At 44.4% G+C, this 22,512-nt stretch overlaps 1 protein-coding gene across 3 annotated transcripts in view; it reads right to left on the bottom strand.

Moving 5' to 3' along the window:
* Positions 1-22,512, bottom strand: part of LOC138647833 (transcription factor 20-like) — a 434,556-nt gene that overhangs the window by 288,586 nt on the left and 123,458 nt on the right. The window lies entirely within an intron of this gene.

Raw genomic sequence — 22,512 nt, 5'->3', positions numbered from 1 at the left:
AGGCCTCTTCGGGACCGGCAAGGGCAAAAGCAACCCACTGGCACGTGAACAGCAGGGCTTAGCCCTAGCACAAATTCCACAGGACTGCACAAAAGCACGCACATCCCGTGACAGAGATGGCCACCAGAAGGATCTAGCAACCAACTCCCTGGTACCAAAGATTCCTGGATGACCGGCCAGCACCGAACAATGAAGTTCAGAGATAACTTTACTAGTCCACCTATCAGGGACGAACAGTTTCTCGGCCGGACAACGATCAGGTTTATTAGCCTGAAATTTCTGCAACACTCTCCGCAAATCAGGGGAGATGGCAGACACAATGACTCCTTCCTTGAGGATACTCGCCGGCTCAGATAACCCCGGAGAGTCGGGCACAAAACTCCTAGACAGAGCATCCGCCTTCACATTTTTAGAGCCCGGAAGGTATGAAATCACAAAATCAAAACGAGCAAAAAATAACGACCAACGGGCCTGTCTAGGATTCAAGCGCTTGGCAGACTCAAGATAAGTAAGGTTCTTATGATCAGTCAAAACCACCACGCGATGCTTAGCACCCTCAAGCCAATGACGCCACTCCTCGAATGCCCACTTCATGGCCAGCAACTCTCGGTTGCCCACATCATAATTACGCTCAGCAGCAGAAAATTTCCTGGAAAAGAAAGCACATGGTTTGAACACTGAGCAACCAGAACCTCTCTGTGACAAAACCGCCCCTGCACCAATCTCAGAAGCATCAACCTCGACCTGGAACGGAAGAGAAACATCAGGTTGACACAACACAGGGGCACAGCAAAAACGACGCTTCAACTCCTGAAAAGCTTCCACGGCAGCAGAAGACCAATTAACCAAATCAGCACCCTTCTTGGTCAAATCGGTCAATGGTCTGGCAATGCTAGAAAAATTACAGATGAAGCGACGATAAAAATTAGCAAAGCCCAGGAATTTCTGCAGACTTTTTAGAGATGTCGGCTGAGTCCAATCCTGGATGGCCTGAACCTTAACCGGATCCATCTCGATAGTAGAAGGGGAAAAGATGAACCCCAAAAATGAAACTTTCTGCACACCGAAGAGACACTTTGATCCCTTCACGAACAAGGAATTAGCACGCAGTACCTGGAAAACCATTCTGACTTGCTTCACATGAGACTCCCAATCATCTGAGAAGATCAAAATGTCATCCAAGTAAACAATCAAGAATTTATCCAGATACTCACGGAAAATGTCATGCATAAAAGACTGAAAAACAGATGGAGCATTGGCAAGTCCGAACGGCATCACCAGATACTCAAAATGACCCTCGGGCGTATTAAATGCCGTTTTCCATTCATCTCCCTGCCTGATTCTCACCAGATTATACGCACCACGAAGATCTATCTTGGTGAACCAACTAGCCCCCTTAATCCGAGCAAACAAGTCAGATAACAATGGCAAGGGATACTGAAACTTAACAGTGATCTTATTAAGAAGGCGGTAATCAATACACGGTCTTAGCGAACCATCCTTCTTGGCTACAAAAAAGAACCCTGCTCCAAATGGTGACGACGATGGGCGAATATGTCCCTTCTCCAGGGACTCCTTCACATAACTGCGCATAGCGGTGTGTTCAGGTACGGACAAATTAAATAAACGACCCTTAGGGAATTTACTACCAGGAATCAAATCGATAGCACAATCACAATTCCTATGCGGAGGTAGGGCATCAGACTTGGACTCTTCAAATACATCCTGAAAGTCCGACAAGAACTCTGGGATGTCAGAAGGAATGGATGACGAAATAGACAAAAATGGAACATCACCATGTACTCCCTGACAACCCCAGCTGGTTACCGACATAGAGTTCCAATCCAATACTGGATTATGGGTTTGTAGCCATGGCAACCCCAACACGACCACATCATGCAAATTATGCAGTACCAGAAAGCGAATAACTTCCTGATGTGCAGGAGCCATGCACATGGTCAGCTGGGCCCAGTACTGAGGCTTATTCTTGGCCAAAGGTGTAGCATCAATTCCTCTCAACGGAATAGGACACCGCAAAGGCTCCAAGAAAAATCCACAACGTTTAGCATAATCCAAATCCATCAGATTCAGGGCAGCGCCTGAATCCACAAACGCCATGACAGAATACGATGACAAAGAGCACATTAAGGTAATGGACAAAAGGAATTTGGACTGTACAGTACCAATAACGGCAGAGCTATCGAACCGCCTAGTGCGTTTAGGACAATTAGAAATAGCATGAGTAGAATCACCACAATAGAAACACAGTCTGTTCAGACGTCTGTGTTCTTGCCGTTCTACTTTAGTCATAGTCCTGTCGCACTGCATAGGCTCAGGTTTACTCTCAGACAATACCGCCAGATGGTGCACAGATTTACGCTCGCGCAAGCGACGACCGATCTGAATGGCCAAGGACATAGACTCATTCAAACCAGCAGGCATAGGAAATCCCACCATTACATCCTTAAGAGCTTCAGAGAGACCCTTTCTGAACAAAGCCGCTAGTGCAGATTCATTCCACAGAGTGAGTACTGACCACTTTCTAAATTTCTGACAATATACTTCTACATCATCCTGACCCTGGCATAAAGCCAGCAGATTTTTCTCAGCCTGATCCACTGAATTAGGCTCATCGTAAAGCAATCCCAGCGCCTGGAAAAATGCATCAACATTACTCAATGCAGAATCTCCTGGTGCAAGAGAAAACGCCCAGTCCTGTGGGTCGCCGCGCAAAAAAGAAATAATAATCAAAACCTGTTGAATAGGATTACCAGAAGAATGAGGTTTCAAGGCCAAAAATAGCTTACAATTATTTCTGAAGCTCATGAACTTAGTTCTGTCACCAAAAAACAAATCAGGAATCGGAATTCTTGGTTCTAGCATCGATTTCTGATCAATAGTATCTTGAATCTTTTGTACATTTACAACGAGATTATCCATTGAGGAGCACAGAGCCTGAATATCCATGTCCACAGCTGTGTCCTGAAGCACTCTAATGTCTAGGGGAAAAAAAAGACTGAAGACAGAGCTAAGAAAAAAAAATGATGTCAGGATTTCTTTTTTCCCTCTATTGGGAATCATTGGTGTGGCTCCTTGTACTGTTATGGCTGGCAATCAGGCAACACAGCGTGCAGTAATCAGCGCACATACAGAGATCTGGCAATAACCAAAAACAATAGGACGAGCTCTGAGACGTGGAATCTCTGTAGACTGCAGTACCTGATCTATCCTCACACAACTATAAGCAGCAGTGGATTGCGCCTATAACTACCTATGCAACTCGGCACTGCCTGAGGAGCTGACTAGCCTGAAGATAGAAATACAAGCCTGACTTACCTCAGAGAAATACCCCAAAGGAATAGGCAGCCCCCCACATATAATGACTGTTAGCAAGATGAAAAGACAAACGTAGGAATGAAATAGATTCAGCAAAGTGAGGCCCGATATTCTAGACAGAGCGAGGATAGCAAAGAGAACTATGCAGTCTACAAAAAACCCTAAAACGAAAACCACGCAAAGGGGCAAAAAGACCCACCGTGCCGAACTAACAGCACGGCGGTGCACCCCTTTGCTTCTCAGAGCTTCCAGCAAAAGTTAATAGCAAGCTGGACAGAAAAAACAGAAAACAAACTAGAAGCACTTATCTAGCAGAGCAGCAGGCCCAAGGAAAGATGCAGTAGCTCAGATCCAACACTGGAACATTGACAAGGAGCAAGGAAGACAGACTCAGGTGGAGCTAAATAGCAAGGCAGCCAACGAGCTCACCAAAACACCTGAGGGAGGAAGCCCAGAGACTGCAATACCACTTGTGACCACAGAAGTGAACTCAGCCACAGAATTCACAACAGGAGTGTCTCCTTATCTTATTTACTTATATAGCACTTGGCACTTTATTCTCCATATATTTTGCAGTGGTAGGTGGCCACATGGTCTGTGTCCATCTTGCTTTTCCTCGCTGAGCATTATATGTTTCTCTTATGACTTTTTATGTAAATTTTGTTGTATGATGTATTTTGTAATAAACTTATATATATCTTTGTACTATTTTGGATTTGTACTCCATTTTTTCTTGGTATGAGGTATAGAAGCAGACATCCATCAGCGGATCAAGAACATGAAGAGCTGGACAGCACCTGGCCCAGACATGATCCACACCTACTGGCTAATGAAATTAACAGCGGTACATGAACGCATGGCAAAGCAGATGAACCAACTGCTAGAAGCAGGCTACCACCCAGCTTGGCTAACACAAGAAAGAACAGTGCTGATCATGAAGGATTCTCACAAAGGAACAGTTCCATCCAACTACTGCCCAATAAACTGGAAGCGAAGACATCGGGATCTCCTTCGGACAGGAGAAGTACGGCCGGTTGGTAATAAAGAGGCAAGGTAATAAAGACTGAAGGAGTGGAATTACCAGCAGGACACATAGCAGATGTACAGACATGCTACCAGTACCTCGGTATCCCACAGGGATTCGGTAACCATGATGATGCAAGGAAAGCAGTAACATCCAAATACCATCAAAGGGTAAGACAGGTCTTGTAGAGCCAGCTCAATGGGAATAAAGAAATCTGCGCCATCAATATATATGCCCTGCCAGTTATCACATACCCTACTGGCATAGTGTGCTAGTCAAAGGAAGAGATGGAAGCTGCAGATGTGCAGACACGAAAGCTCCTCACAATGCATGGAGGTCTCCACCCTAAGTCTAAAGGTACCGTCACATTAAGCGACGCTGCAGCGATATAGACAACGATGCTGATCGCTGCAGCGTCGCTGTTTAGTCGTTGTGGGGTCGCTGGAGAGCTGTCACACAGACAGCTCTCCAGCGACCAACGATGCCGAAGTCCCCGGGCAATCAGGGTAAACATCGGGTTACTAAGCGCAGGGCCGTGCTTAGTAACCCGATGTTTACCCTGGTTACCATTGTAAATGTAAAAAAAAAAAAAAAAAAAACACTACATACTTACATTCCGGTGTCTGTCGCGTCCCCCGACGTCAGCTTCCCTGCACTGTGTAAGCGCTGGCCGTAAAGCAGAGCGGTGACGTCACCGCTGTGCTCTGCTTTACGGCCGGCCAGCGCTGACACAGTGCAGGGAAGCCGACCCGGGGGACGCGACAACCACCGGAATGTAAGTATGTGGTGGTTTTTTTTTTTACATTTACAATGGTAACCAGGGTAAATATCGGGTTACTAAGTGTGGCCCTGCGCTTAGTAATCCGATGTTTACCCTGGTTACAAGTGAACGCATCGCTGGATCGGCGTCACACACGTCGATTCAGCGATGTCAGCGGGTGAACCAGCGACGAAATAAAGTTCCAGACTTTCAGCTCCGACCAGCGATGTCACAGCAGGATCCTGATCGCTGCTGCGTGTCAAACACAACGATATCGCTATCCAGGACGCTGCAACGTCACGGATCGCTATCGTTATCGTTCTAAAGTTGCTCAGTGTGAAGGTACCTTAACACCAAAGATTGTATGCAAACAGAAGCAGGGTGGTCGAGGCTTGATAAGCATCCAAGCCACCATCACGGATGATACAAGGAGTATTCAGGAAAACATCAGAAACATGGCACCAAAAGAGGAGATGCTGAGAGAAAGCCTAGGGCACCAACAACAGATCTGGAAGGAAGAACAGGAATATAAAGCACCATGGCAAGACAAGCCTCTTGCATGGGATGTACCATAGACTGATAATAGAAGTGGCTGACATGGATAAATCCTATCAATGGCTGAAGAAAGCTGGACTCCGAGACAGCACAGAGGCATTAATCATAGCGGCACAAGAGCAAGCATTAAGTACCCGATCCATAGAAGCAGGATTCCACCCCACAAGACAAGACCCAAGGAGCAGACTATTCAAAGAAACCTCAGAAACCGTCCAACACATAGTGGCAGGATGCAAAATGCAAGCAGGAACAGCGACAACCAAGTAGCAGAAACTGTATAGAGGAACATCTGCACAGCATATGGGCTAAATCCCCCTAAGTTCAGGTGGGATACCCCAGAAAAAGTGGTGGAGAAAGAAAGGGCTAAAATCCTGTTGGACTTCAAGATCCAGAGGGATAAGCAGGTGTTGGCTAACCATCCAGACATTGTGATAGTAGACAAGGATCAGAGGACAACAATGATAATAGATGTGGCAGTGCCAAGTGACAGCAACATCAGAAAGAAGGAATATGAGAAGCTGGAACTGGAGAAGATATGGAAGGTGAAGGCTACAGTGATTCCAGTGGTGATAGGAGCAGTTGGAACAGTGACCCCTAAATCGGGAAAATGGCTACAACAGATCTCAGGAGCAACATCTGAATCTTTGTCAATAAAAGTGCAATGCCAGAAGACTCGCTACACTCATCAGGAGGGCGTTAAACTAGAAGAAGAGGGGACGGGAAGAAAAACATTAGACTCGAACAAAGACAACCCAGGAAAACATACTCAGAAGGGAGGTAAGAACATTTCTAAAACAATCCACAGTGAGGAGATTGGAACAAAACAAAATCCTCTAAACTGCATGCTCGCAAACGCCAGAAGCCTGACAAACAAGATGGAAGAACTAGAAGCAGAAATATCTACAGGTAACTTTGACATAGTGGGAATAACCGAGACATGGTTAGATGAAAGCTATGACTGGGCAGTTAACTTACAGGGTTACAGTCTGTTTAGAAAGGATCGTAAAAATCGGAGAGGAGGAGGGGTTTGTCTCTATGTAAAGTCTTGTCTAAAGTCCACTTTAAGGGAGGATATTAGCGAAGGGAATGAGGATGTCGAGTCCATATGGGTTGAAATTCATGGAGGGAAAAATGGTAACAAAATTCTCATTGGGGTCTGTTACAAACCCCCAAATATAACAGAAAGCATGGAAAGTCTACTTTTAAAGCAGATAGATGAAGCTGCAACCCATAATGAGGTCCTGGTTATGGGGGACTTTAACTACCCGGATATTAACTGGGAAACAGAAACCTGTGAAACCCATAAAGGCAACAGGTTTCTGCTAATAACCAAGAAAAATTATCTTTCACAATTGGTGCAGAATCCAACCAGAGGAGCAGCACTTTTAGACCTAATACTATCTAATAGACCTGACAGAATAACAAATCTGCAGGTGGTTGGGCATTTAGGAAATAGCGACCACAATATTGTGCAGTTTCACCTGTCTTTCACTAGGGGGACTTGTCAGGGAGTCACAAAAACATTGAACTTTAGGAAGGCAAAGTTTGAACAGCTTAGAGATGCCCTTAATCTGGTAGACTGGGACAATATCCTCAGAAATGAGAATACAGATAATAAATGGGAAATGTTTAAGAACATCCTAAATAGGCAGTGTAAGCGGTTTATACCTTGTGGGAATAAAAGGACTAGAAATAGGAAAAACCCAATGTGGCTAAACAAAGAAGTAAGACAGGCAATTAACAGTAAAAAGAAAGCATTTGCACTACTAAAGCAGGATGGCACCATTGAAGCTCTAAAAAACTATAGGGAGAAAAATACTTTATCTAAAAAACTAATTAAAGCTGCCAAAAAGGAAACAGAGAAGCACATTGCTAAGGAGAGTAAAACTAATCCCAAACTGTTCTTCAACTATATCAATAGTAAAAGAATAAAAACTGAAAATGTAGGCCCCTTAAAAAATAGTGAGGAAAGAATGGTTGTAGATGACGAGGAAAAAGCTAACATATTAAACACCTTCTTCTCCACGGTATTCACGGTGGAAAATGAAATGCTAGGTGAAATCCCAAGAAACAATGAAAACCCTATATTAAGGGTCACCAATCTAACCCAAGAAGAGGTGCGAAACCGGCTAAATAAGATTAAAATAGATAAATCTCCGGGTCCGGATGGCATACACCCACGAGTACTAAGAGAACTAAGTAATGTAATAGATAAACCATTATTTCTTATTTTTAGTGACTCTATAGCGACAGGGTCTGTTCCGCAGGACTGGCGCATAGCAAATGTGGTGCCAATATTCAAAAAGGGCTCTAAAAGTGAACCTGGAAATTATAGGCCAGTAAGTCTAACCTCTATTGTTGGTAAAATATTTGAAGGGTTTCTGAGGGATGTTATTCTGGATTATCTCAATGAGAATAACTGTTTAACTCCATATCAGCATGGGTTTATGAGAAATCGCTCCTGTCAAACCAATCTAATCAGTTTTTATGAAGAGGTAAGCTATAGACTGGACCACGGTGAGTCATTGGACGTGGTATATCTCGATTTTTCCAAAGCGTTTGATACCGTGCCGCACAAGAGGTTGGTACACAAAATGAGAATGCTTGGTCTGGGGGAAAATGTGTGTAAATGGGTTAGTAACTGGCTTAGTGATAGAAAGCAGAGGGTGGTTATAAATGGTATAGTCTCTAACTGGGTCGCTGTGACCAGTGGGGTACCGCAGGGGTCAGTATTGGGACCTGTTCTCCAACATATTCATTAATAATCTGGTAGAAGGTTTACACAGTAAAATATCGATATTTGCAGATGATACAAAACTATGTAAAGCAGTTAATACAAGAGAAGATAGTATTCTGCTACAGATGGATCTGGATAAGTTGGAAACTTGGGCTGAAAGGTGGCAGATGAGGTTTAACAATGATAAATGTAAGGTTATACACATGGGAAGAGGGAATCAATATCACCATTACACACTGAACGGGAAACCACTGGGTAAATCTGACAGGGAGAAGGACTTGGGGATCCTAGTTAATGATAAACTTACCTGGAGCAGCCAGTGCCAGGCAGCAGCTGCCAAGGCAAACAGGATCATGGGGTGCATTAAAAGAGGTCTGGATACACATGAGAGCATTATACTGCCTCTGTACAAATCCCTAGTTAGACCGCACATGGAGTACTGTGTCCAGTTTTGGGCACCGGTGCTCAGGAAGGATATAATGGAACTAGAGAGAGTACAAAGGAGGGCAACAAAATTAATAAAGGGGATGGGAGAACTACAATACCCAGATAGATTAGCGAAATTAGGATTATTTAGTCTAGAAAAAAGACGACTGAGGGGCGATCTAATAACCATGTATAAGTATATAAGGGGACAATACAAATATCTCGCTGAGGATCTGTTTATACCAAGGAAGGTGACGGGCACAAGGGGGCATTCTTTGCGTCTGGAGGAGAGAAGGTTTTTCCACCAACATAGAAGAGGATTCTTTACTGTTAGGGCAGTGAGAATCTGGAATTGCTTGCCTGAGGAGGTGGTGATGGCGAACTCAGTCGAGGGGTTGAAGAGAGGCCTGGATGTCTTCCTGGAGCAGAACAATATTGTATCATACAATTATTAGGTTCTGTAGAAGGACGTAGATCTGGGTATTTATTATGATGGAATATAGGCTGAACTGGATGGACAAATGTCTTTTTTCGGCCTTACTAACTATGTTACTATGTTACTATGCTGGGAACAACTAAGATCCTACTCAGAACCCTCAGTCTCCCAGGCCTCTGGTAGAGAACCTGAGAATGAGAAAGGACAACAAAGACCACATCCATTGGGGGTGAGAAAAGATTTTATATGTACACACACACACATTTTATATACACATATATTATACATACACATAAATATATACACACATATATATGTTTTTGAGAGGAGGGAATTCACTGCTCAGGACATCTATGAAACTCTGTCGAAAGTCACTATAAAAACAGACCCTGGGCATAGGGGCAATATACAGGGTGGAGCGCGGTAATTTGCTGATTTGGGAATGAATTAAAAAAATTATGATCATTAGAAAAATTTATTTTATATTTTAATTATACTGAACAGTAATGGAATTTTTAAATTACATGGTATTAAATAGTGTATCTGGCAAATGTCGACCTTCGCTATCCACACACTGCTGCATACGTTTTCTGAAGTTTTCATGAACTCTAACAAGCATGTCCACTGGTATTCTGCCAATTTCAGCTTCAATATTGTTCCTTAGGTCTTCCAAGGTGTTGGGACGGTTGATATACACCTTAGACTTCAGGTAACCCCAAAGGAAAAAATCGCATGGGGCTAAATCTGGTGAGCGTGCTGGCCAGTTCACATCTCCCCTCAAAGAGATAAGCCGTCCAGGAAACATTTGCCTCAAACAATTCATGGTAACCCTCGCTGTGTGTGCAGTGGCACCATCCTGTTGGAACCATGTATCCTCTAGTTCCATTGCCTCAAGAGCCGGCTGAAAATAATCCTGTATCATAGACAAGTACCGTTCGGAGTTCACAGTTATGGCACGACCATTATCCTGAAAAAAAAAAATCCGGTGGAGAGAACGTCTTGAAATGCCAAGAGCAAATGATTGCTTCCGAGCAGAGCGTTTCGGAGATTGCAGTACTTCTGCTCTAACTCTCTCGATGTTTTGTGGTGTTGTAATCCTTCTCTCAGGTCCCCTTCGTACACATGACACATTCCCTGCTGTTCTGAATGCATTCACCCAATTTACAATTGATTGCCGTCCAGGAACACGTCCGCGTGGAGGAACAGCGAATTGTAAACGAAAAGCACGCTGCACTGCAATGATCGAGTGAGCATTTGAAAAATACGCTTCAACACAAAATGACCTCTCCTCACGTGTCCACTGCATGATGGCAACTGAAAGGCAGAGGAATACAAATCTCCCATCAGCCACTGTAAGCCACACCCACTCTCCCCTCTCTTCGACCGACAGTGCCGCCACAGCATGCAGTGCAAAAAAGCAAATTACCGCGCTCCACCCTGTATAATCAGTTATATTATAGGACATCATCGGAAGAGAAAATACACAATCGACAACGCTCCTTAAAACATGAAAAACTTCTACTTACAGATGGAATAATTTTGCATAAACAAAAATAATTAGCTTTATTCTTCTATTGTGGGTAACAAATGGTTAATGATAGTTGTGTACCAAGAAAAAGAAAATACAACATTGACATATTATCAGGCCTAGAGACTGAATAGACATGTGATTCCAACCATCACGGGTGGCATTTCCTCCTGCAGGCGCTAAAGCTCCTTATTATATTTGAGCTATTTCAATCCAGGTTACCATAGAAACAACAAGGCCGCAGCCTCAGCTCGCAGTGAAAAACCGTATGGGAGCAGTTAAGTGTTTACACCTTTGTGTAACTATAAAGATTTAAAAATAAAGGGAAACCATCCAGAAACACCAAGGTACATAATGAATTAGACACGTGCAATAAAATGTAGCACAAATCATATATTTTTCTTAATAAAATGAAGGGTGAAATGCCCCATAATCGGTACCTTCTACTACCCAAATCCAATATCAATACCTTCTTTTGCAAACTTACATAGCGCCATTAATTCCACAATGGTTTACAGACAATCAGGGCTCACAGAAACAACACTAATTTAACCCCTTAACAATACGCCTTTTAACGGCGGCAGTTAAGGGTTAAAAGGGTGAATAGCGCCCCCCAGAGTCAGATTTTCGCTGGGGTCTCGGTTGCCGAGACCCCAAAGAACATGATCGTTTTTTACCGACCCTGTTTTGCGATCGCCAGTAATTAACTGTTTACCGGCGGTCGCAAAAAAAAAAAAAAAGCGACCTGTCATTCTCTGTCCTCTGATGTGATCGCACATCAGAGGACAGAGAAATAGGGGGATTCGGGGACCCTGTTATACCTACCGGTGTCCCTGGATCCTCCTGCGTCCCCTCCTGCCCGCCGGCTTCTTCATCGTGAAAGAAAATGGCAGCGCATGCGCAGTGCGCCCACCATGATCTGCCGGCCGGCAGCTAGAGGAGATGGGGCTAAAATTAGGGTTAGGGTTGGGGCTAAATTTAGGGTTAGGGTTAGGGTTGGGGCTAAATTTAGGGTTAGGATTAGGGCTAGGGTTAGGCTTCTTTCACACTTGCGTCGGTATGGGGCCGTCGCAATGTGTCGGCCCGACGTACCAACGCACGTTGTGAAAATTGTGCACAACCTGGGCAGCGGATGCAGTTTTTCAACGCATCCGCTGCCCAGTCTATGTCCTGGGGAGGAGGGGGCAGAGTTACGGCCACACATGTGCGGTCGGAAACGGTGGACGCGATGTACAAAAAAAGGTTACATTGAACTTTTTTTGTGACGACGGTCTGCCAAGACACAACGGATCCAGTGCACGACGGACGCGACGCGTGGCCATCCGTCGGCAATAAAAGTCTATGGGCAAAAAAGGCATCCTGCGGGCACATTTGCAGCATCCGTTTTTTGTCCAAAACTACGGATTGCGACGGATGCCACACAACGCAAGTGTGAAAGTAACCTTAGGGCTAGGGTTAGGGTTGGGGTTAAAGTTAGGGCTAGGGTTAGGGTTGGGGCTAAATTTAGGGTTAGGGTTGGAGCTAAAGTTAGGCTTAGGGCTAGGGTTAGTGTTGGGGCTAAAGTTAGGGTTGGGGCTAGGGTTAGGGTTAAAGTTAGGGCTAGGGTTGGGGCTAAAGTTAGGGCTAGGGTTGCAGCTAAAATTAGGGTTAGAGTTGGGATTAGGGTTAGGGTTTGGATTAGGGTTGGAATTAGGGTAAGGGTTGGCATTAGGGTTAAGTTTGGGATTCAAGTTAGGTTTGGGATTAGGGTTAAGGTTAGGGTTGTGATTAGGGGTGTATTGGGATTAGGGTTAGGTTTGAGGTTAGGGTTGAGATTAGGATTAGGGGTGTGTTGGATTTAGGGTTTTGATTAGGGTTATGGTTAGGGTTGAGATTAGGGTTGCTTTGGGGTTAGGGTTGTAAGTATCGTTAGGGTTGTGATTAGGATTATGGATTGGGTTGGGATTAGGGTTAGGGGTGTGTTGGGGTTAGGGTTGGAGTTAGAATTGGGGGGTTTCCACTGTTTAGTTACATCAGGGGGTCCCCAAACACGACAGCCAATTTTGCGCTCAAAAAGTCAAATGGTGCTCCCTCCCTTCTGAGCTCTGCCGTGCACCCATACAGTGGTTTACCCCCACATATGGGGAATCAGCGTACTCGGGATAAATTGGACAACAAGTTTTGGGGTCCAATCTCTTCTGTTACCCTTGTGGAAATAAAAACTTGATGGCTAAAGAATCTTTTTTGTGGAAAAAAAATTTTTTTTTATTTTCACGACTCTGCATTATAAACTTCTGTGAAGCACTTGGGCATTCAAAGTTCTCACCACACATCTAGATAAGTTCCTTGGGGGGTCTTGTTTCCAAAATGGGGTCACTTGTGGGGGGTTTCTTGTGTTTAGGTACATCAGGGGCTCTGCAAACGCAACATAACGCCCGCAGACCATTCTATCAAAGTCTGCATTCCAAAACGGCGCTCCTTCCCTTCCGTGCTCTGCCGTGCGCCCAAACAGTGGTTTACCCCCACATATGGTGTACCAGCATACTCAGGACAAATTGGACAAGAACTTTTGGGGTCCAATTTCTCTTGTTACATTTGTGAAAATAAAAACTTGGGGGCTAAAAAAAATCTATTTTGTGGAAAAAAAAATATTTTTTATTTTCACGACTCTGCATTATAAACTTCTGTGAAGCACTTGGGCATTCAAACTTCTCACCACACATCTAGATAAGTTCCTTGGGGGGTCTTGTTTCCAAAATGGGGTCACTTGTGGGGGGTTTCCACTGTTTAGGCACATCAGGGGCTCCCCAAACGCGACATGGCGTCCGATCTGAATTCCAGCCAATTCTACATTGAAAAAGAAAAACGGCACTCCTCTTCCAAGCTCTGCGGTGCGCCGAAACAGTGGTTTACCCCCACATATGGGGTATCGATGTACTCAGGAGAAATTGCAAAACAACTTTTGTGGTCTAATTTCTCCTGTTACCCTCGTGAAAATAAAAATTTGGGGGCAAAAAGATCATTTTTGTAGAAAAAATGTGATTTTTTATTTTTACGGTTCTACGTTATAAAATTCTGTGAAGCACCTGGGGGTTTAAAGTGCTCACCACACATCTAGATAAGTTCCTTAAGGGGTCTAGTTTCCAAAATGGTGTTACTTGTGGGGGTTTCCACTGTTTAGGCACATCAGGGGCTCTCTAAACGTGGCATGGCATCCAATCTCAATTCCAGCCAATTCAGCATTGAAAAAGTCAAACGGCGCTCCTTCACTTCCAAGCTCTGTGGTGCGCCCAAACAGTGCTTTACCCCCACATATGGGGTATCGGCGTATTCAGGAGAAATTGCACAACAAAATTTATGGTTAAATTTTTGCTTTTACACTTGTGAAAATAAAACAAAAATGGTTCTGAAGTAAAATGTTTGCAAAAAAAAGTTAAATGTTAATTATTTTCCTTCCACATTGTTTCAGTTCCTGTGAAGCACGTAAAGGGTTAATAATTCTTGAATGTGCTTTTGAGCACCTTGAAGGGTGCAATTTTTAGAATGGTGTCACACTTGGTTATTTTCTATCATATAGACCCCTCAAAATGACTTCAAATGTGATGTGGTCACTAAAAAAAAAAATGGTGTTGTAAAAATGAGAAATTGCTGGTCAACTTTTAACCCTTATAGCTCCCTAACAAAAAAAAAATTGTTTCCAAAACTGTGCTTATGTAAAGTAGATATGTGGGAAATGTTATTTATTAATTATTTTGTGTGACATATCTCTCTTATTTAAGGGCATAAAAATACAAAGTTTGAAAATTGCACAATTTTAAAAATGTTCGCCATATTTCTGTCTTTTTCATAAATAATCGCAAGTAATATCGAAGAAATGTTACCACTAACATGAAGTACAATATGTCATGAAAAAAAACAATCTGTGAATCAGCGGGATCTGTTAAAGCGTTCCAGAGTTATTACCTCATAAAGTGACAGTGGTCAGAATTGTAAAAATTGGCTCTGTCATTAAGTACCAAATTGGCTCTGTCACTAAGGGGTTAAACCATTACTGTTGTGCATTATTTCAAAAAAGAACATTAAATGCATAGTAGCAACAATTCCAATTAATAAGAAAAACATTTATCAACATATTAGGTTAGAGAAAAAAAGGGGAGTAATAGATTACAGGAAGGTGGGCAGTTTACCCTATTTTCAACTGATATGCCCTGCACCCTAAATAGCTATGTAGTAGTGGCATATTAGCTAGTATTAAGGACCTACATATATATACATGAAAAGGCACACAATTGTGCTAATTACATACCGCCAAATATTATCCACATAAAACAAAGGAGAGGTGCACATAATGATATTCACTTACAGTATATCTCCATGCAAATATAGAGGAAGGGGAAGAGAACTAACCCTTATATTACAAACATGTGAAATGAACATCAATGCGCTACATATAATTTCCTACTACCTAATGGACATCTTATATATAATTGTCTAAGGGTCACTTCCGTCTGTCTGTCCTTCTGTCACGGTTATTCATTCGCTGATTGGTCTCGCCAGGTGCCTGTCATGGCTGCCGCGACCAATCAGCGACGGGCACAGTCCGGAAGAAAATAGCCGCTCCTTACTCCCCGCAGTCAGTGCCTGTCGCCCGCATACTCCCCTCCGGTCACTAACACAGGGTTAATGCCGGCGGTAACGGACCGCGTTATGCCGCGGGTAACGCACTCCGTTACCGCCGCTATTAACCCTCTGTGTCCCCAACTTTTTACTATTGACGCTGCCTATGTGGCATCAATAGTAAAAAATGTAATGTTAAAAATAATTAAAAAAAAAAAAAAACAGCTATACTCACCCTCCGTAGTCGCTCGCGCCGGCCGCCACCTTCCGTTGCAGGTTCCGGTGGCAAAGATGGTATGGGAGAAGGACCTGCCATGACGTCACGGTCATGTGACCGCGACGTCATCACAGGTCCTGCGCTCATACCAACCCTGGGACTGGAAGCTGCCGTGGACTACAAGGGGCCCTTGGAAAGGTGAGTATATGTTTATTTTTTAACCTGTGACAAACCTGGCTGGGAAAATATACTACGTAACTGGGCAATATACTACGTCACTGGGGAATATACTACGTGGTTGTGCAATATACTACGTAGCTGGGCAATATACTACGTAGCTGGGCAATATACTACGTAGCTGGCCAATATACTACGTAGCTGGGCAATATACTACGTAGCTGGGCAATATACTACGTCACTTGGCAATATACTACGTCACTTGGCAATATACTACGTCACTTGGCAATATACTACGTGGCTGGACAATATACTACGTGGCTGGACAATATACTACGTGGCTGGGCAATATGCTATGTGCTGTATACTACGTCGCTGGACAATATACTACGTGGACATGCATATTTGTTGTGAATTCTGTGGTCAAGCTCCCTCCTGTGGTCATGAGTGGTACTTCGGCTGGTTCTGTCTATGAGCTTCTGCTGGTGGATGTGAGTGGGGCTGCGGCTTCTGAGTTTCCTTCCTCAGGTGAGGAGGTTAAGTCGTTAGGTGCTGCTCTATTTAACTCCACCTAGTTCTTTGTTCCTGGCCTCCAGTCAATGTTCCAGTATTGGTCTGGCTCTCTCCTGGATCGTTCTTGTGGCCTGTCTGTCCTGCATAAGCTAAGTTTTGCTTGTGTTACTTTTGTTTGCTATATTTTCTGTCCAGCTTGCTATATTGGTTTTTCTTGCATGCTGGAAGCTCTGAGACGCAGAGGGAGCACCTCCGAACCGTTAGTTGGTCCGGAGGGTCTTTTTGCCCCTCTGCGTGGTTGTTTGTAGGTTTTTGTGTTGACCGCAAAGCTATCTTTCCTATCCTCGGTCTATTCAGTAAGTCGGGCCTCACTTTGCTAAATCTATTTCATCTCTGTGTTTGTGTTTTCATCTTTACTCACAGTCATATGTGGGGGGCTGCCTTTTCCTTTGGGGAATTTCTCTGAGGCAAGGTAGGCTTATTTTTCTATCTTCAGGGCTAGTTAGTTTCTCAGGCTGTGCAGAGTTGCATAGGGAGCGTTAGGCGCAATCCACGGCTACCTCTAGTGTGGTATGATAGGATTAGGGATTGCGGTCAGCAGAGTTCCCACGTCTCAGAGCTCGTCCTATGTTAGTAATTATCAGGTCACTTTGTGTGCTCTTAACCACTAGGTCCATTGTGGTTCTGAATTACCTGTTCATAACAGTACTGGAGGCCCAAAGTACTAATGCTTCTCAATAGAGGGAAAAGAGAAGTTCTGAGACCATTTTTTTTTTCTTTGCACTGTGTTTTGTCTTTCTTTTCCCCTTTACATCAGGGTGGTTCAGAACACAGGTGTAGACATGGACATTCAAGGTCTGTCCTCTTTGATGGATAGTCTCGCTATAAGTGTTCAGAACATTCAAGATTTAGTGGTTCAGAATCCTATGTTAGAACCTAAAATTCCTATTCCTGAGTTATTTTCTGGAGATAGAGCTAAGTTTCTGAACTTCAAAAATAATTGTAAACTATTTCTGGCTTTGAAACCCCGCTCCTCTGGTGACCCAGTTCAACAAGTAAAGATCATTATTTCTTTAGTACGTGGCGACCTTCAAGACTGGGCATTTTCCCTTGCGCCAGGAGATCCTGCATTATGTGATATTGATGCGTTTTTTCTGGCGCTCGGGTTGCTTTATGATGAACCTAATTCAGTGGTGTGACGTGGTGTACGGCAGAGCAAGAAGGGACAACAGGCCGAGGGATGATTCCACAGATTTATTATCAAGAACGCTGGAACAACACATGCAGGTAGATCTACAGAGTCCACAATTAGTCCAGTGGAACAGGTTCGGGGGCACCTCCCGATAATCCTTGTGCCAGGTAACAAAGCAATAGTCCACAATTAGTCCAAGGGATCCCAAAACAATCTCACGAACGACGAGATATGTCCTCAGCTCAAGTCTCGCCCCGTTCGCTTCCGCAGTCCCAGATGGACATGGGGTCTTGCCTCAGCTAAGAATCTCCACTCCTTCTCCTTCAAGGATCAACTCACATCTAATCTCAAAATAAGAATGGATTGTCTGAGCTCCAGGGATCCGCCCAAGAAGGGGGGTAGAGGTCACACCTTCTATTCAATGGTTGGGTCAACCAGAAGATTCTAGACTGGTGGGCTCCAGGCAGTCTATGTAATATGTACATTTGACTAGCCACCTGCTGTGAGGAAGAATGGCTATTGCTCCACTAGTGATGTTGACAAAGCTTAATTACATTAGAGCTTAGGGCTGCAAGTATTGGGGGAAGGAGACATTGTTACAGGTGAACTCCCAGCCAAGAAAATACATAAATTACAGCTAATAGAAACCAGAGAACAGTTACATACATCAAATGGCATATTATTCAAATACAGGACAGGGCAAAAGTACATATGACAATCCCTTCCCCTCCCAATTTGTGTACGTACCAGGGACCTCTACAGGTCGCTGGTTAAGTACACACAGGCAGAGCGTAACTTACATGTGGCTTCATGCAGCCACAAATTGGCATCTTAGCTCTCCCACATCATTGCCCAGGAAAACATCTGCAGGCAGACCACCCATCACCCCAACCACACATCGCCTGACCCCAAAACCAAAGTTCAGATCCACAGTGGCTGTGGGAATAGTCCTCCATTGTCCACCAGCCAGTTCAATGACAATCCCAGGTCCTCGATGGATTGCCTCAGGCCGAACCACTTGGGGATCAGCCAGTGTGAGGAAAGCCCCTGAGTCACAAAATCCAATAAGTCTCTGTCCATCCAGCACGACCTCCTGCAAGTGCTTACCTCGATGAGCAGAAGTCGTCATAGCTGCGGGTCGCACACCATAAACTCCTAGTGGTGCAACATGGGTGGGTGAGGCACTAGGCCAGTCCTCACGTAGTGGTGACACGTCGTCCTCCATGGCACTTGGCTGTACATAATTAATAATACGACTGGGTACAGGATTAATCCGCATTTGAACAGCTGGGCAGGAGGCTTGCAGATGTCCCGTGTTGTGAATTCTGTGGCAGAGCTCCCTCCTGTGGTCACAAGTGGTACTTCGGCTGATTCTCTCTGGGAGCTTCCGTTTGTGGAGGAAACTGGTACTGCTGCTTCTGAGTTTCCTCCCTCAGGTGATCTGGTGAGGTCGTTAGGTGCTTCTCTACTTAACCCCACCTAATGCTTTGATTCATGCTTCCTGTCAATGTTCCAGTGTTGGACTTGTGTTTCTCTGGATCATTCCTGTGGCCTGCTGCTCTGCATAGCTAAGTGCTTCTTTGCTATTTGTTGCTATTTTTTCTGTCCAGCTTGTCTATTTGTTTTGCTGGAAGCTCTGGGATGCAAAGGGTGTACCTCCGTGCCGTTAGTTCGGTACGGAGGGTCTTTTTGCCCCTTTGCGTGGTTTTCTTTAGGGTTTTGTGTAGACCGCAAAGTTATCTTTCCTATCCTCGTTCTGTCTAGAATATCGGGCCTCACTTTGCTGAATCTATTTCATCCCTACGTTTGTCTTTTCATCTTACTCACAGTCATTATATGTGGGGGGCTGCCTTTTCCTTTGGGGTATTTCTCTGAGGCAAGGTAGGCTTATTTTTTCTATCTTCAGGCTAGTTAGTTTCTCAGGCTGTGCCGAGTTGCATAGGTAGCGTTAGGCGCAATCCACGGCTGCCTCTAGTTGTGTTTGGAGAGGATCAGGGATTGCGGTCTGCAGAGTTCCCACGTCTCAGAGCTCGTTCTATTATTTTGGGTTATTGTCAGATCACTGTATGTGCTCTGACCTCCATGTCCATTGTGATACTGAATTGCCTTTCATAACAGTACAGGAAGCCAAAAGTACTAATGATTCTCAATAGAGGGAAAAAAGAAGTTCTGAGACCATTTTTTTTTCTTGGCTTTGTGTTTTGTCTTTTTTTTCCCCTAGACATTTGGGTGGTACAGTACACAGGTGTAGCGATGGACATTAGAAGTCTGTCTTCATTTGTGGATCAGCTCTCTGCAAGAGTACAAAAGATTCAAGACACTATTGATCAGAAATCTATGTTAGAACCAAGAATTCCTATTCCTGATTTGTTTTTTGGAGATAGAACTAAGTTTCTGAGTTTCAAAACTAATTGTAAGTTATTTCTGGCCTTGAAACCTCGTTCCTCTGGTGATCCAGTTCAACAGGTTTTGATTATTATTTCTTTTTTGCGCGGCGACCCTCAGGACTGGGCATTTTCTCTTGCGCCAGGAGATCCTGCATTGAGTAATATCAATGCGTTTCATCTGGCGCTCGGATTGCTGTACGATGAGCCTAATTCAGTGGATCAGGCAGAAAAGAATTTGCTGGCTCTTGGTCAGGGTCAGGATGAGATAGAGGTATATTGCCAGAAATTTAGAAAATGGTCAGTGCTCACTCAATGGAATGAATCTGCGCTGGCAGCTATGTTCAGAAAGTGTCTCTCTGAAGCCCTTAAGGATGTCATGGTGGGATTTCCTATGCCTGCTGGTTTGAATGAGTCTATGTCTTTGGCCATTCAGATCGGTCGACGCTTGCGTGAGCGTAAATCTGTGCACCATTTGGCGGTATTACCTGAGCTTAAACCTGAGCCTATGCAGTGCGATAGGACTTTGACCAGAGTTGAACGGCAAGAACACAGACGTCTGAATGGGCTGTGTTTCTACTGTGGTGATTCCACTCATGCTATCTCTGATTGTCCTAAGCGCACTAAGCGGTTCGCTAGGTCTGCCACCATTGGTACGGTACAGTCAAAATTTCTTCTGTCCGTTACCTTGATCTGCTCTTTGTCTTCATATTCTGTCATGGCGTTTGTGGATTCAGGCGCTGCTCTGAATTTGATGGACTTGGAATATGCTAAGCGTTGTGGGTTTTTCTTGGAGCCCTTGCAGTGTCCTATTCCATTGAGAGGTATTGATGCTACGCCTTTGGCCAAGAATAAGCCTCAATACTGGACCCAGCTGACCATGTGCATGGCTCCTGCACATCAGGAGGATATTCGCTTTCTGGTGTTGCATAATCTGCATGATGTGGTCGTGTTGGGGTTGCCATGGCTACAAGCCCATAATCCAGTATTGGATTGGAAATCCATGTCGGTGTCCAGCTGGGGTTGTCAGGGGGTACATGGTGATGTTCCATTTTTGTCAATTTCGTCATCCACCCCTTCTGAGGTTCCAGAGTTCTTGTCTGATTACCGGGATGTATTTGATGAGCCCAAGTCCGATGCCCTACCTCCGCATAGGGATTGTGATTGTGCTATCAATTTGATTCCTGGTGGTAAATTCCCAAAAGGTCGACTGTTTAATTTATCCGTGCCTGAGCACACCGCTATGCGCAGTTATGTGAAGGAATCCCTGGAGAAGGGGCATATTCGCCCGTCATCGTCGCCATTAGGAGCAGGGTTCTTTTTTGTAGCCAAAAAGGATGGTTCGCTGACACCTTGTATAGATTATCGCCTTCTTAATAAGATCACTGTTAAATTTCAGTACCCCTTGCCTTTGTTATCTGATTTGTTTGCTCGGATTAAGGGGGCTAGTTGGTTTACCAAGATTGATCTTCGTGGTGCGTATAATCTGGTGCGAATCAGGCGAGGCGATGAATGGAAAACTGCATTTAATACGCCCGAGGGTCATTTTGAGTATCTAGTGATGCCATTCGGACTTGCCAATGCTCCATCAGTGTTTCAGTCCTTTATGCATGACAACTTCTGAGAGTACCTGGATAAATTCCTGATTGTGTACTTGGATGACATTTTGATCTTCTCGGATGATTGGGAGTCTCATGTGAAACAGGTCAGAACGGTTTTTCAGGTCCTGCGTGCTAACTCTTTGTTTGTGAAGGGATCAAAGTGTCTCTTTGGTGTGCAGAAGGTTTCATTTTTGGGGTTCATCTTTTCCCCTTCTGCTATCGAGATGGATCCTGTTAAGGTCCAAGCCATCCATGATTGGACTCAGCCGACATCTCTGAAAAGTCTGCAAAAGTTCCTGGGCTTTGCTAATTTTTATCGTCGCTTCATCTGCAATTTTTCTAGTATTGCCAAACCATTGACCGATTTGACCAAGAAGGGTGCTGATTTGGTCAATTGGTCTTCTGCTGCTGTGGAAGCTTTTCAAGAGTTGAAGCGTCGTTTTTCTTCTGCCCCTGTGTTGTGTCAACCTGATGTTTCTCTTCCGTTCCAGGTCGAGGTTGATGCTTCTGAGATTGGAGCAGGGGCTGTTTTGTCGCAGAGAGGTTCTGATTGTTCAGTGATGAAACCATGCGCTTTTTTTTTCCAGGAAGTTTTCGCCTGCTGAGCGGAATTATGATGTGGGCAACCGAGAGTTGCTGGCCATGAAGTGGGCATTCAAGGAGTGGCGTCATTGGCTTGAAGGAGCTAAGCATCGCGTGGTGGTATTGACTGATCATAAGAACCTGACTTATCTCGAGTCTGCTAAGCGTTTGAATCCTAGACAGGCTCGTTGGTCGCTGTTTTTCGCCCGTTTTGACTTTGTGATTTCGTACCTTCTGGGCTCTAAAAATGTGAAGGCGGATGCTCTGTCTAGGAGTTTTGTGCCCGACTCTCCGGGTTTATCTGAGCCGGCGGGTATACTCAAGGAAGGAGTAATTGTGTCTGCCATCTCCCCTGATTTGCGGCGGGTGCTGCAAAAATTTCAGGCTAATAAACCTGATCGTTGTCCAGTGGAGAAACTGTTTGTCCCGGATAGGTGGACAAATAAAG

The sequence above is a fragment of the Ranitomeya imitator genome, chromosome 8 (genome assembly GCF_032444005.1).
Source record: "Ranitomeya imitator isolate aRanImi1 chromosome 8, aRanImi1.pri, whole genome shotgun sequence".
Taxonomy (NCBI): Eukaryota; Metazoa; Chordata; class Amphibia; order Anura; family Dendrobatidae; genus Ranitomeya; species Ranitomeya imitator.
The sequence above is the reverse complement of the archived record's forward strand: the minus strand, read 5'-3'. Positions and strand labels throughout refer to the sequence as shown.